The sequence below is a fragment of the Labeo rohita genome, chromosome 24 (genome assembly GCF_022985175.1).
Source record: "Labeo rohita strain BAU-BD-2019 chromosome 24, IGBB_LRoh.1.0, whole genome shotgun sequence".
In the NCBI taxonomy this organism is placed as follows: domain Eukaryota; kingdom Metazoa; phylum Chordata; class Actinopteri; order Cypriniformes; family Cyprinidae; genus Labeo; species Labeo rohita.
The window spans coordinates 30,239,326-30,252,593 of record NC_066892.1 but is presented as its reverse complement, the minus strand read 5'-3'; positions in this window follow the sequence as shown (position 1 = coordinate 30,252,593).

Sequence of the window (13,268 nt, the reverse complement as noted above, 5' to 3'; positions counted from 1 at the left end):
CACTGAAAAGTGCCAAGATGTCATAGACAACAATGCCATTATTTCACATTTCAACATATAACGTGTCAAGTGAAAGCCAAGATGCAAGTCAGTCATGAATAACATCTGTTAACAGTAGGCGCGTTTCCATTACAGATTTGCGCAAAACTAAAAATATTTTGTAAGTGTCGATAAAAACGAATTGCGAAATGACAACGTTTCCATTAACCGACGTTATGTGACTAAAACGTGATTTGTTTCTCTCGTGATAAATCATGGTAACGGATTTTGGTGGGATTTGGACGGATTTTGGCTTTATTTAATTGAAAGAGGCGTATGCGTGTATCTTTACAGAAGCAGCGTGGAGAGACGCTTCAGAAACGTGTGCGACGCTGCTGGTATAAACACAACATCAGCTCCGGTGACCGCGTCGGAGCGTTACGCGCCGCAGAAATGCGAAAAAGCCGTTTCCATTGCCGTTTTGCGAAATATTCCTTTTTTGAATTGCCTAAAAAACCACCTCATGCGAGCATACATTTTTTTTTTTTTTTTTTTTTTTTTTTGCAATATATGGGAATTAATTAATTAACAGTAATTAAGACATTGCAAGAAGGCAGTATATGTACCAGAGGGCCTATTTGCTTAATTACCTTTGGATGCAGTAATGCCATTGGCCAATAGACTGTAAGGAAAGCAACTTTTCTATAAGAAGGACATCTGTATGGCATCATACAAACTATACACCTTTTTCCTGAGTAACCGATAAACGCCGCCATGATGGATTCTAACTTCCGTTTGGGTGCTCTCGTGTTCCGGTCTCCACAGAGACAGGGTTAAAATGGGGTAAAAAGATCAACTAAATCAATAAACTGAACCTTTTTCAATATAGCTAAATATGAAAATGTGTGCAGGGTCCTGTCCAAGTCTGGTGCTGTATTCCTTGCATAAACGATGACAGATGTAAACGAGCATGGCTGTAGATATGTTTCCATCACCCTGTTTTTATGCGCATTTTGAAGTATCGCATCATAAACAAGTGATGGAAACACCGAAGTTCAGAAAAAAAAAGTTTTACGCTCGCTTGAGATGGTTTTTGAATTGTATTTATGTTACAATGCACAATATATCATATTTTAATCATGATCATGATTTCTGTTTCTCTCAGTTTAAGCTTAATCATTTCCCACTGGTTACTTATACTGAAAACATTTCATTTTAATTTGACATTTAGGAAAAATATTGGCTCTATATGGAAACATTGATTTCTGTCACTAATGTGAACTAATCATTGCACATAATGTAAAGAATATATGTATATATGGCACACCCATATTAATATTCTTTAGTTTGGTGTAAATCCTACCTCTCGGATCATACTCAATTTGTTCAGTTAAGCCAGTTTTACTCAAATCCATCTAATATCATCAACTGGTGTCCTGAAGGAATCAGTTCTGGGCCCTTTATTATTCATCATTTACTCCCGCTTGGAATCATTTTCGTAAAATCTGGCGTTCACTTTCACTGTTACGACAGGCAGCTCTACCAGTCGTCTACACCCACTTCTGTCTTTTCTTCCTCTGTCTGTTTAGGTTGAGGTTAAAACTTGGTTTTAAAGCAGTTTTCTCAAACTTAGTAGCAGTAAAGCAGAAATTCTTTCTAATGCAGGTAGAAAAAATTATTTGGCAAAGTCCAGCGGTTTCTCTGGATGATTCTTCAGTCTCTCTTGCTACACAGATTAAGAGCTTGAGTGTCATCTCCAACATTACTCTGTCATTCGAATCACACATTAACACGATTACTCAGACAGTTTACTATCACACGTGAGGAGCACTGCCATTATGGTTTAGTCTCATCGCGTATTGATTATTATAATGCTCTTTTTTTTGTGGTCTTCCTCACAAGCGTATACACAAACTACAGTCCAGAAATCTGAAACATATTACTCCTGTCCTTCAACGGCTGCACTGGCTTCCACTGTATTGAATTCAACATTTAGCTTCTTGTTAACAAGACACTAAATAACCTCACTCCTCCTGTGTCTGACCTTCTTTCCACATATATTCCCTCTCAAACTCATCATCAGTCATCATCATCATCCTCTTTAGTTTTTCCTCACATGTGTGGATCTGTGGGGTCTCGAGTTTCCACCTACGCTGCTTCCACAATAGTGACACCCTTCCTGATTTTAAATCTCATCTCTTTAGGCAGGTTTTCTGGTGACTGTGCATTTGTATTTGTATTGCTTGTCATGTTGTTGTGGGCTCTGTGTTTTTAGGCCAGATTTTTGGCTTTTGTCATTGTGTTTTATGTGTTTTACTTTTTTTGTAAGGCACCTAAAAAAATGCATTCTAACTCTTATTCCTTAATACCAGATAAGAACAGTTTTTGAAAGCCTGTCCTGTGTAGCACCTGCAGCTCTGCATATTCCTCTAAAGAATGGCAGTATTAGAAACAAGCAGCTGAATTTGATTTTCAACAACATAAAGAGTAACTCTACTCTGATCTTAACAGCTTGAGCGGTACATTTCAGCACTGATTTTTTTTCTTTAAGAATCCGTCACAATGTCTTTCACAAAGTTTGTAACTGAACGATGGGGCTGTATGAAGTCTTGCATATGAAACATATTTTTGTGCCCTCGGGAGTTTAAGAGAATCTAGCGAGGCATGATGCTTCCTGACTCATTTGATAGATGACTGCTAACACAACATTAAACTGAGATCGGAAAAATCAGCATTGTTGGATTTCAGAGAAACGAACAACACTCGTTTCTTCCCGCTCCAGGACGAGCGTCGCTCATAATTCAGCAGTTTGGCTCAGAACATGACTGTTAACAATCCATCTATCTGCCATCAGGAGCTCCTCAGCAAACACCCTTCCATCTAAACGTACATTTGGGTTACAAAAGAACATCGAGGCCAAACGTGATGAACGAGGCTGTCGGAAGTCACAGCCTGCAGTTCGTGAAATCTGCAGGAGAAGCCGATCAATAAATCAACAAACTTCACATTCTGTCTGACTTAACAGGTTCTAAATGACAAAACAGCAAACAGCGCCAGAAGCCCCGTGTGACTGAAAGCGCTCGCTCGGCCAGAGGAGCTTTGACAAGCGAGACCCCAAAGGATCCGGACTGTCATTGGTAGCAACATCAAGGCCACGCTGAGCAGAGTCACAGAGGCTGATCCGGCCCCTCGTGGTTTGTGTCAGTTTTCGTGTGAGAAAGGCCCCGGGAGAAGATCTCCGGGGACGCGTTGTTCCTTCAGCGAGAATCTGAATCCTTCTAGTCACTGCGTCTCAATGATTCAGAGAAAAAACACCTTCAGCATTTTAGCTCGGCTACCTGATAAACATGCTTGAGTTGAGCAAAACAGAAATGAAGGAGGAATATACATATAGAAGGCGCACTCTCAATTCGTCAAATTACATTTATAATAAAGTATGTTTCCAAAACAGTGAAGTAATAACAGTGCATTTGAATTAAATATTAGATTAATCGGATGCAACTTTTTAAAATTGTTTTAAAAACTGCAAAATAAATAACATCATGATTACTACTCACTTGTACTGGTGACAAATTACTGAAGGACCAAAATGACACATTAGGTCAGCATAAGTATAAAAATTACAGACAGAATGGAAATGAATGTGGGCTATCAATTTCCTGCCATTAAAATGCGACACATTTCAGAGTGGCTGGTTTTAATTAGACCATCAACAGCACAGAAAAGCAGCTAATGGGTCACGAGAGAGACAGCAGCTCTCCATCTATACACAAAAGTTGACTGTAAGGACAGTATTGAGTCCACGATTAAAGTCTATTTTATGCATATGCATGGTTGGAAATAATGTATTCAAGTGCCACTGAACAGCTTTGTCTTCAGAATTCTTTATAATTCTTCATCATAAGAAGACACCATATTTCACTGGCAAACATATGAAACATATCGCCTTAAACAATATATTGAATATCTCTCAAAGACTGAATGCCAAACCTTGTTAAAACCTTCCTCTGAATCCTGTGCACCTGTTAACAAAACCTCACATCCAGACGGACTAATAAAAGTATGCAACCTCTGACTGGAAGCTGACATGCCGTTTCAGTCATAACCTACAAAAGACTAGGCTTACAATTAGTCAAAGGATACTCATGTTTCCTCTTAATCACATCTGCTGGAAGAAAATGAACGTCCTATACAGTACATCAGGAGTTCTCAACTCTGGCCCACAGCTCCGGTCCACTTTCCTGCAGAGTTAAGCTGCAACCCTGATCAAACACACCTAAACAAGCTCATCAAGGTCTTCAGGATTACTGAAGTTACAGGCAGCTGACTTTGATCAAGGTTGGAGCAAAGTGGATCTCCAGAGTCAAGAACTTCTGCAGTACATGTTTGCTGGTTCTCTATGATGCGGCAATTAATACATGAAGTCAAGCGATTCAAATCCTAAATTATGATACTCCAATTCACCTCAGTTCCACTGATTATCTTGAGTTCATTTACTTTCATGCATCTGACAGATGTTTTATCCAAAGCAATACTGCATTCAAGATTGGATTCCTGCTTCTCCATCACTTTGGTGTTGCTGGCACCATTATGTACTGCTGGAGATACAGGAAAGTTGCCACTGAATGCCTCGAACTGTTTTAGCATACTGCCTGAAAATTAAACAGGACAAGAGAAAAGGAACAAAACAATTCATCATCTAATCTGAAACAGAGTAATGTCAGCCAACCTTACTGGCAGTTTTTACATCACAACAAACTGTTTTTTTTTTTTTAATTGGCAATCATGAATTAAGTAAAGAGGGAGGACATGCTCTCCGCCACCGTCTGTCTCATTCGAGACTTTAATTGGCTCGACTTGATGGGTCTTTCTGATAAAGCACAAACAATGCATTCAAATGATTGGCAACTCATTTGTTGCCATGTAATTAGCGAGAGAGCAGCGTCGTCAGAGGCGCGAATGTGTCTGCTTAAGGCTGCGCCGCCTCAGCTTTAATCACTTCTGCTTTTTTTTATTACATAGAAACACAATTCGTAGCAACCGTTGAGCACAGGCTCACGACAGACACAATACCGGCACCTGGATGACTGATGGAGTGGGAAGATACTGTAAACTACGACTAACCACACTGGATCACGCTTGGCGCCACCATACAATTTCAGCTATAGAGATTTTTTTTTATTCTAAGCAGATATGAATTGAATCATTATATGGATAATAGGGAGCAACTGAAATCAGAGTCAGTATTACATATAATGGCATTCTTGTTTCACTGTAACTGTTAGCAAAGCTGCCACTGTTCGTATGGACTTTTTCTGGATGTGTATTAAAAACAAAGATCGCAAATAAACATTTTAGCCTGTCAGAACTTTTTATTTAAGAAATGCAGGAATTCAGTAAATTATAAATATATGTTTTGATAGCTGTACTCAGTTAATTCTTGATATTTTTCCCCCTCCTTTTTTGGGGACAAACTTCTAGCGTATTGATACTGTCTTTGTCGTTCTGAACATGTTCTGAACAATGAGGCTCCATACAGCACATCTGGCTTTTCCAGCAGTTTTGGTTCTCATTAATTTTGTACGCAGTGTTTTCATACATTTTTCAAAGAACTCATAGGTTGTATGGTGAATCACAACATCACAGTCTGAATTTGATTTGAAGCAAGAAGCATGTAGCATTTATTAATACGGTGTTGTTACTGTAAGATCTTCTAGTTGGTTTGTAGGCATTGCTAGAGTTTTACTGAGGGTTTCTGGCTCCTCGTTTGCCGTCGTTAGGACTTTCTTGATTACTAGGCTGCTCTGTAGGGTTGTTATGGTTAGGGTGCTGTAAAATCTGACTACGTCTGCCCACTTCTGTCCAGTCCCAGTCCACTAGAGAGTCTTTCAAAGAGCTTTGAAATTTTGTTTTTCAAAAAAAAAATGTTACTTTTCTGAAATGTTGTGATGTTCCTGATGAATTAATATAATCTTAGAATTAAGATAGTTTATTTATTTATCTTTTTGACCTTGTATAGCTTTTTATTAGAAATAACTATTACATTCATCTTTTTAGGCATGAATTTCAATTCAGATTAGGTTGGTTGTGTGTATGTAGGAGTAGATCTTCTGGGGTTGAATTTTGTAGGTTTGTAACTACTAGGGTTTTGTCGCTTAAGGATATTTGGGTAAGCATTAGGGTTAGGGGTCAAAGGTCAACCACTGTTTGGGGCTGTATGGTTAAGGTTAGGTGTTGGTTGGGTTTAGGGTCTGGTAGGGTTAGAGGTTGGTTAGGTTTGTTCTCTTGGTAAAGGGTTAGGGTTTGTGTTGTTGTAGTCATAAATTAAAAAGGGTAACGGGTATGAAGGCACTTGATCCATCTCCTCTCCACTCTAAATTGGTCTTGAAGAGGCCAGAGAGGATTTGCCTGAAGTCCCGTTATCCTGAGAGCATCTAATTAAGGACGTGTTAAGGAATATGGCTAATTAAGGAATGTGTAGCTGATTTTTGGTCTGGCCCACATATTTTCTAAGATAATCGTTACAAAAAAAATCAAATAGACACAATTACTGTTCTGGGGAGTATTCTGGATTGTTACTCTAGATTACTGTGGTGTATTGGCAGGTTGCTCTCACTCCCAGGGTGTTCAATACTATATTGTGGAGAAGTTGTTAGTTTAGGATAAGCAGTTTGGTTTGGTGCCCAGAATCCCAGAACTGTTACTTCCAGAGCTCGACTCCTATGTTGTGTTTGACTAAGATACATTAGCACACAATGTGACAACTGATTTGCTTTTGAACCTGCTCTTCATATTCTGTATCCCTCAAACATGACAATATTTAAAGAGCAGGGCTTCAGCACCCATCCATCCCAACATAACACACCTGTCTGTCATTTTCTGATAGTTCTCGGTTAGTTTGTTGGGGTGTGATTGGTTAGAGTTGGTGCTAACCTCAGCAGGACCGATGGCGGTCTGTGAGAGAACATTTCTGGAGAGAGGTGTGTGTGAATGACTATATGCAAATTAATAATTAATCTGGTAACCTAAAATAAATTAGGTTATCATGCATGAAATAAAAATGTGACTTAAATATATGTAAACATTATATGCATTATATTGTTAAGTGACGAATGAATTAACTGTAGCACTTGCAGTGAAGAGATTCTGGACTGATTCTTTCTCTTAACCCCGCGTGGCCGTTAGCGGGTGATTAGCGAGCGTCGTGCGGGCGGAGCTCTGCCCTGCTCAGAAATGAGCGACTCTTTTGATGTTGTTGTTGTGCAGCGCTGCTCCTCCTCATCATCTGAATATCACAGCCTGACGACCGGCCACTCGCTGCGCCTTTGTTTCTGTGATTAAAGCAGGTGTCGTCGAGGTTTGTGTTTGTTATTGACAGCCTGCATTTAAATAGCTGTCAGTCTCCTGTCAGAAGGTGGGAAGCGTTTGTTTCCGAGCCCCTGAAGATGCATCTGTTTTACATCAGCTTAACCCAGCTTTGCAAACGAGTTGCTGAAGTTTGTTTGCTGTGCTCAACCTCTGGATACCGCTTTTAGTTTTATGATGAAGAACTTTTTTAAGAGTAACAGAGACTTGTTAAACAAGCAGTTAATGACCAATTATGTTAGAAAAGTTTTTGATATGGAAACTTTTAATTCTCTGTCGAGGAGGTTCTAGTTAAGATGGTGACCCGGAGACTTGAGCTCTGTGCTTCATATACTTGATTCACAAAATAAACGTTCATTCTGTACATTGTGGTTTTTGTACTGCTTTGGATTTATGCTGTTTTAAAGTCATTTAAAACAGTCATTTTTTTATAGTCATTTTTATTGCAATAGGCTTAATACTGTATAACAGAAATGAGAATCTAATGAGAATCGTCTTTAAAAGTAATCCAAATTAAATTCAGTGTTATTAATTGTAATGAAAAATGTCACAGAAAAAAAAATCTTAATGGTTTTAAGGATGCAATGAGCCATATTTTTTTGCAAGATTATTATTTATTTCTTTGAATTTTTGTAGAGTATGACATGGTTTTGTGGTTTGCTTTGTAACTGAGGGTTTCTCAAACGTTTCTGAATCGGAGCCACAGCCGTCAGATCTCGCTAACTTCCTTTAACCTTGTGTGGTTTTTAAAGGCTTTCGAACATACAGTACCTTCACATGGACTCAATCTCAGAGCTGGCTGGTTTGGATCAAAGATTAGAACACATTGTTGTTCAAAGTCTTGAACATTTTTTTTTCTAAATGCATATGGAGAAAATCATTCTCATTCTTATGACTCTCTGGATGGGTCAGGGGTTCTGTGGTCACCATTAACCATCACTTGTTTTTGTGCGCTTCCAGCCGCAACCTGAACCCGAGCCTCTATGACAGATGAGACCGAACGTGCCGTGCTCAGGGTCTGCAGGATAATAAGCAACACATCTCCATCCTGGATTCCAGCACACTTGCCATTACTGAGAAACTCAAGTAAAAAATTAATAAGGCAAAATTGCCTTCAGTGGTTAATTAGCTCTGATCGTGCTGTTCGGCTCTTGGTGGCATTAATTAGAGCATATATTTTAAATCCCAAAGCGTGTGAAAGCAGCAAAGGTTTATTACCCTTGGCATTTAGCAGGAAGGTGAGCTTTTGTTTCGGTGGGAAAATGGGCCACTGTCCCGCTCTGAAAAACAACTCATCAAACCAGATCAACATCAGCTCCACATCAAAGTCACCGACACATAATTCATTACCTGATTTCTGCAGAAAGCTCATAATCATTTCCCTTGTCTGATTAGCATCTGAATTGTTCTGAATAAAATCTGATGTGAAATGCTTTTCTTGTACGTTATTGTTTTTTTCTGGATGTTTTCAGGTGTTCTTCACTAATTCTGTCCTGGTCTGGCCCAGCGCAGCACACGCTTCTGACGACAGCAGACCGTCTGTACTGTTCCATACAAACACGGACACATTTGAGCTCTGTACGGCAGTGCTTTCAGACCTCAGGAGTCACGTCTCAGATCACGTATCAGCAACAGTAAGATCGGTCTGTTTTTAACCCTCATGTTTCATATGCAGATTGGGTTAGGCTTAGACACATGGCAGTCTGCGGCCTGTGCTACATTATGTCACAGATTCAACCGGGAGAGCGCTTTGTCAGACACGAAAATCATGCAAGCGGCTCTGGCTCTGCTGAGACTCCGTGGCATCCATATATTGAACTACTGTGACGTCTGGCTGAATCCAGAACAGTCTGAGGAGACGTCGAGTCAACAGCCGTTCATGACTTTTAAGAGGCTGGGTGATACAACGAGACAGTGACCCAAAGCACACATGTAAATCAGCTAAAAGAACGGCTGAAAAAGATGAAAGTAGAGAAGGGCTGCACTATCACGACAAGCCAGAAATTTAGATAAACTGAAACAGATTTGTGGGAAGGGAAAAATCTATAAGGAGCTACGGGAAATGTTTGCAGGAAGTTACTCATTTCACCCATCTCATTTCAGTTACTCGTTCACTTACTTTTCCCATGCTACACTATCAATGATAATGTATTCAATAAAAATTGTGTAATTCATTATTCAGATTGTGTTCGTCTATGATTGAGAGTTAATGAGTAATCAGTGTCAGTATCCAGATATTTTCAATAGTTCACAAGATTCACAAACATATTTTTGTCACTGTAAAATCAAAAAATCTGGGTTGGGTGTCCAAAAAGGGAAAAGGTCCAAATTTTCCCACTACAGGGGTGTGTGTAGATGGGGAAAGCTAAAAGATCATACATGCAGTTCTGCAATGAAAGAAATAATGCATTCAGAATTATTCTCATGCATGTCACTTTCACGTTTGTAAAAGCAGAAAGGCTGATAAAAGTCTCACTTTGCCATAAATAATAACTCATTTATTTCACCTAATGTTGGTGAAGAGGGTTTAGTTCTCCGAGAATGGCATTGATTCATCTTATACATTCTGAGAAAAAAAAAGTGCACTCAACAAAAATCAATTATTCAAGAGTCTATTGTGAAAGAAAGAGAATATGTGAGCAACCTCCGTTCGAACTTTAAGGGACACATTCAGACGAGCCACATATCAGATTCTTATAATGAGGCAGATGCTGCTTTCACTGTTAAAAGTCTTGGTAAAGTCATGATGGTTTACAATCACTCTCTCTTTTATCTCTTTTCATAGCCACAGAATAGATTCAACAGAACAATGAACAAAAATGAATTACCAGAAGAAAGAAAGAATGAAAGAAAGAATGAAAAAAGAAAAAAAAAAGCAGCAATAAAGAGGAAAGAAAAAAGCAATGGACTGTTAGTGTACTGAACACATGCAGTGAAGCGGTGAATGATGGCAAAGGTGCTACAGATGCTCGTCTGTCAGCAGTACAGTTCGAATAACACTGCTGCCCTCTAGTGCACGTCACTATTAACACAAACTATCACAGGTCACTCCTTGGAAATGACACAGATAGATGTGTTACAGAAAACCATGTATTTCCTTTTAAAATTAGACAAATTACCCTGAAACATGACAAGTTCTCGGTTAAACATTTTCTTTATACTTTAAATGCCAAACGTTAAAGGCCTGTAAAGTTTCAGGTTTTCTGCAAGATTGTTGGACTGGCACTGCTATTCTGGTTGGCAAAAAAAAAAAAACTATTTTTTATATTTGATCTGTTTTCAAACATTTGTTACATTCAACACTATACAAAAACACCCGTGCACAAATTATATGAACGTGACTTGATCCTCCACAAAACAAATCTGCAGCATCTGAGGCGTGTTAACAGTAATGGAGCAGGAATTAAAGTATATGGGGCACAAAATTCCAAAGAAATTAAAATATAAATGTAAAGGTTTTACTTTAGTTGAAACAAATAAACTGATTTTGAAAAAAAAAAAAAAAAAAAAAAAAAGCTTGTAACTTGATGCATAAAGTCTGAATTGTCTTGTGATGGTTAACCGAGTTCAAGCAGCATGTGAATCAGTCATCTTTTTCTCTTTTCTACTATAAATAAACAAAAATAAATATCAGAAGACATGTTGAAAAAAATCAAAACAACTTAATAAAACGAATGTCTCATGTAATCGATCAATAAATGTTCGAAAATCGTCTAAATAAAACAACTTGTAAATAACAGTCGTAACATACCCTCGGAAACGCCAATAATATAACTTTGCCAGCATTGTTTTAGTATTTTCATAAATGAGTCAGATAACTAACTTTTTTTAACAGAACTTTAATCTTGTAATTTTGACTTTATTCTAAAAATATTATGGTACTAAAACGCTGCCATATTTAGTAAATTATTTAATGCAAACACATTCTTGGCACAGTGGCCCAAAACTCAAAAAGACAGAAAGAAAGTAAAAAAAAAAACTACTTACTACTCACATTTTTGTTGTAATTAATTTGAATTCTTTCAGCCAATTTCATCCACAATGTCCTCAAGGTTTATTTTAAGGCTTTGTGTATTCTCAGTGGAAAGAATGAGAATTAAAAGCAGGTGCAGGTGCCGCTGAAGCTAGATGTGATACAGTTGTGATACATTCAACTAGCTAGCTACCAACCTCACGTAAGTTTTTTTTTTTTATTTTTATTTATTAAATATTAATCATATTTTTAAATATTAAAATGTGACAATGCAGTGTTTGCACGTAGTTTTAAAAAATGACGCAGTTCTACAGCAGCAATATATAACAACTGCACACAAGAAATTACTAAGCCCTGCACATGACATGCAGACTATTTATTTATTTATTTATTTATTTACTTACTTACTTATGCCACAAATTGGAAATATTTTTCCTCGTTTTAATTAAAAGGTGGGCCCACATGCACATGCATTTCCTGGACTTCACAGGCCGACAGTCCACAAGTAAACTGACCTGAAGAGCTTGAACTCCCTCAGAACTGGTTCTGCATAAACAAGTGTGTACCCAGCTAAGCAGAGAGGACCTGTAAGACCGGAACATCCAGGTTATAAAACCTAGCAAATTTGGACAGCGAGGCCCAGCCAGCCACTGCACAGATCTCACCAAGCGGAGAAAACAGACCACTTATGGGTGTAGAGGCGTCTTGTAGATGGGGATCTAGCCTCTGAAATAGTGTTCAATACATGCTCTGGGAGGCTTGCAGGCTCCCGTCAAGCGGCCACAGGTGTAGAGCCCACAGGTTGGGCCGGGGGTGTCATATTGTCCTGTTCACTTGAGAGAGGAGGTCCTGTCTAAGAGAAATGGGCCATGGGGCTGCTACAATTAGCTGAGTTAGCACTGACAACCAGTGTTGGTTCTTCCAGAGGGGGCCACCAAGAGAACCCTGTGCCCTTGCTCCCTGATTCACCTCATTATTTGTAGGGTCAGTACGAATGGGGGAAAAGCATAAAGAAGGAGGTTGGGCCAATCATGGGACAATGCATCTCTGTCCTTCGAATAATAAACTGGGCAATAAGAGTTGTCCTCTGAGGCGAAGAGGTCTACCCCGGCCTTGCCAAAGATCTCCCAAATCCTCTGAACCATCTGCAGATGGAGCATCCAGTCCTCTGAAGGGACCTTGCTCCGCGATAACATGTCCGCTCCTCAGTTCAATCTGCCCAGAACATGTGATGCTCTCAGCGAGCGCAAGTGGAGCTGGGCCTATTCCAGAAGGTGCTCTACCAGAAGGAAGAGGCGCTTCGAAGACAGACCTCCCTGGCAATTGATGTAGGACACTACTGACATGTTGTCCGAGCGGATCAATACATGGAGTCCCCTTAGGTCTGGCAGGAAGAACTGACAGGCCCGACAAACTGCTAGCATTTCCAGGCAGCTGATGTGAAGCCTTTCCTCCGCTTTCGACCAATGGCTTTTCGGCCACGTGTCCCAAAATAACCAATCACATTACAGCTTTGACCTCATTGAATTTCAGTCAGAGTTGTGCGACACTCATTGGCCATTTACGGATACCGTAGGAATGAATGGGAAGTGCCGTACTGCCAGACCAGAAGCGTTAGCTTTAGCTGGTGTGCTTTTTTGGCTAATGGTTGCAGGTTTGCCATCTAGTGGCTTTGGCTAAACACCCTCTGGCTCCGCCTGCTAAAGTAGCCACACCCAAAACTCTCGCTATTGGCTGCAGGGAGATATGCAAATACAGTCTGACCTAGGCCTAGGCAAGACATTCTATCATTGCATTTGAACCAATTAAGTAGTTTGTCCTGCTCACTCTTCTGCTACACACTTAAAGGTATGTTTTCGTTTGTTTGTTTATGTGTTTGTTTGTTTGTTTTTTCTCACATACTTTTAGGGCATAGTACTCAGTGTATCTACAGGCCAATTTGCATGTGTAC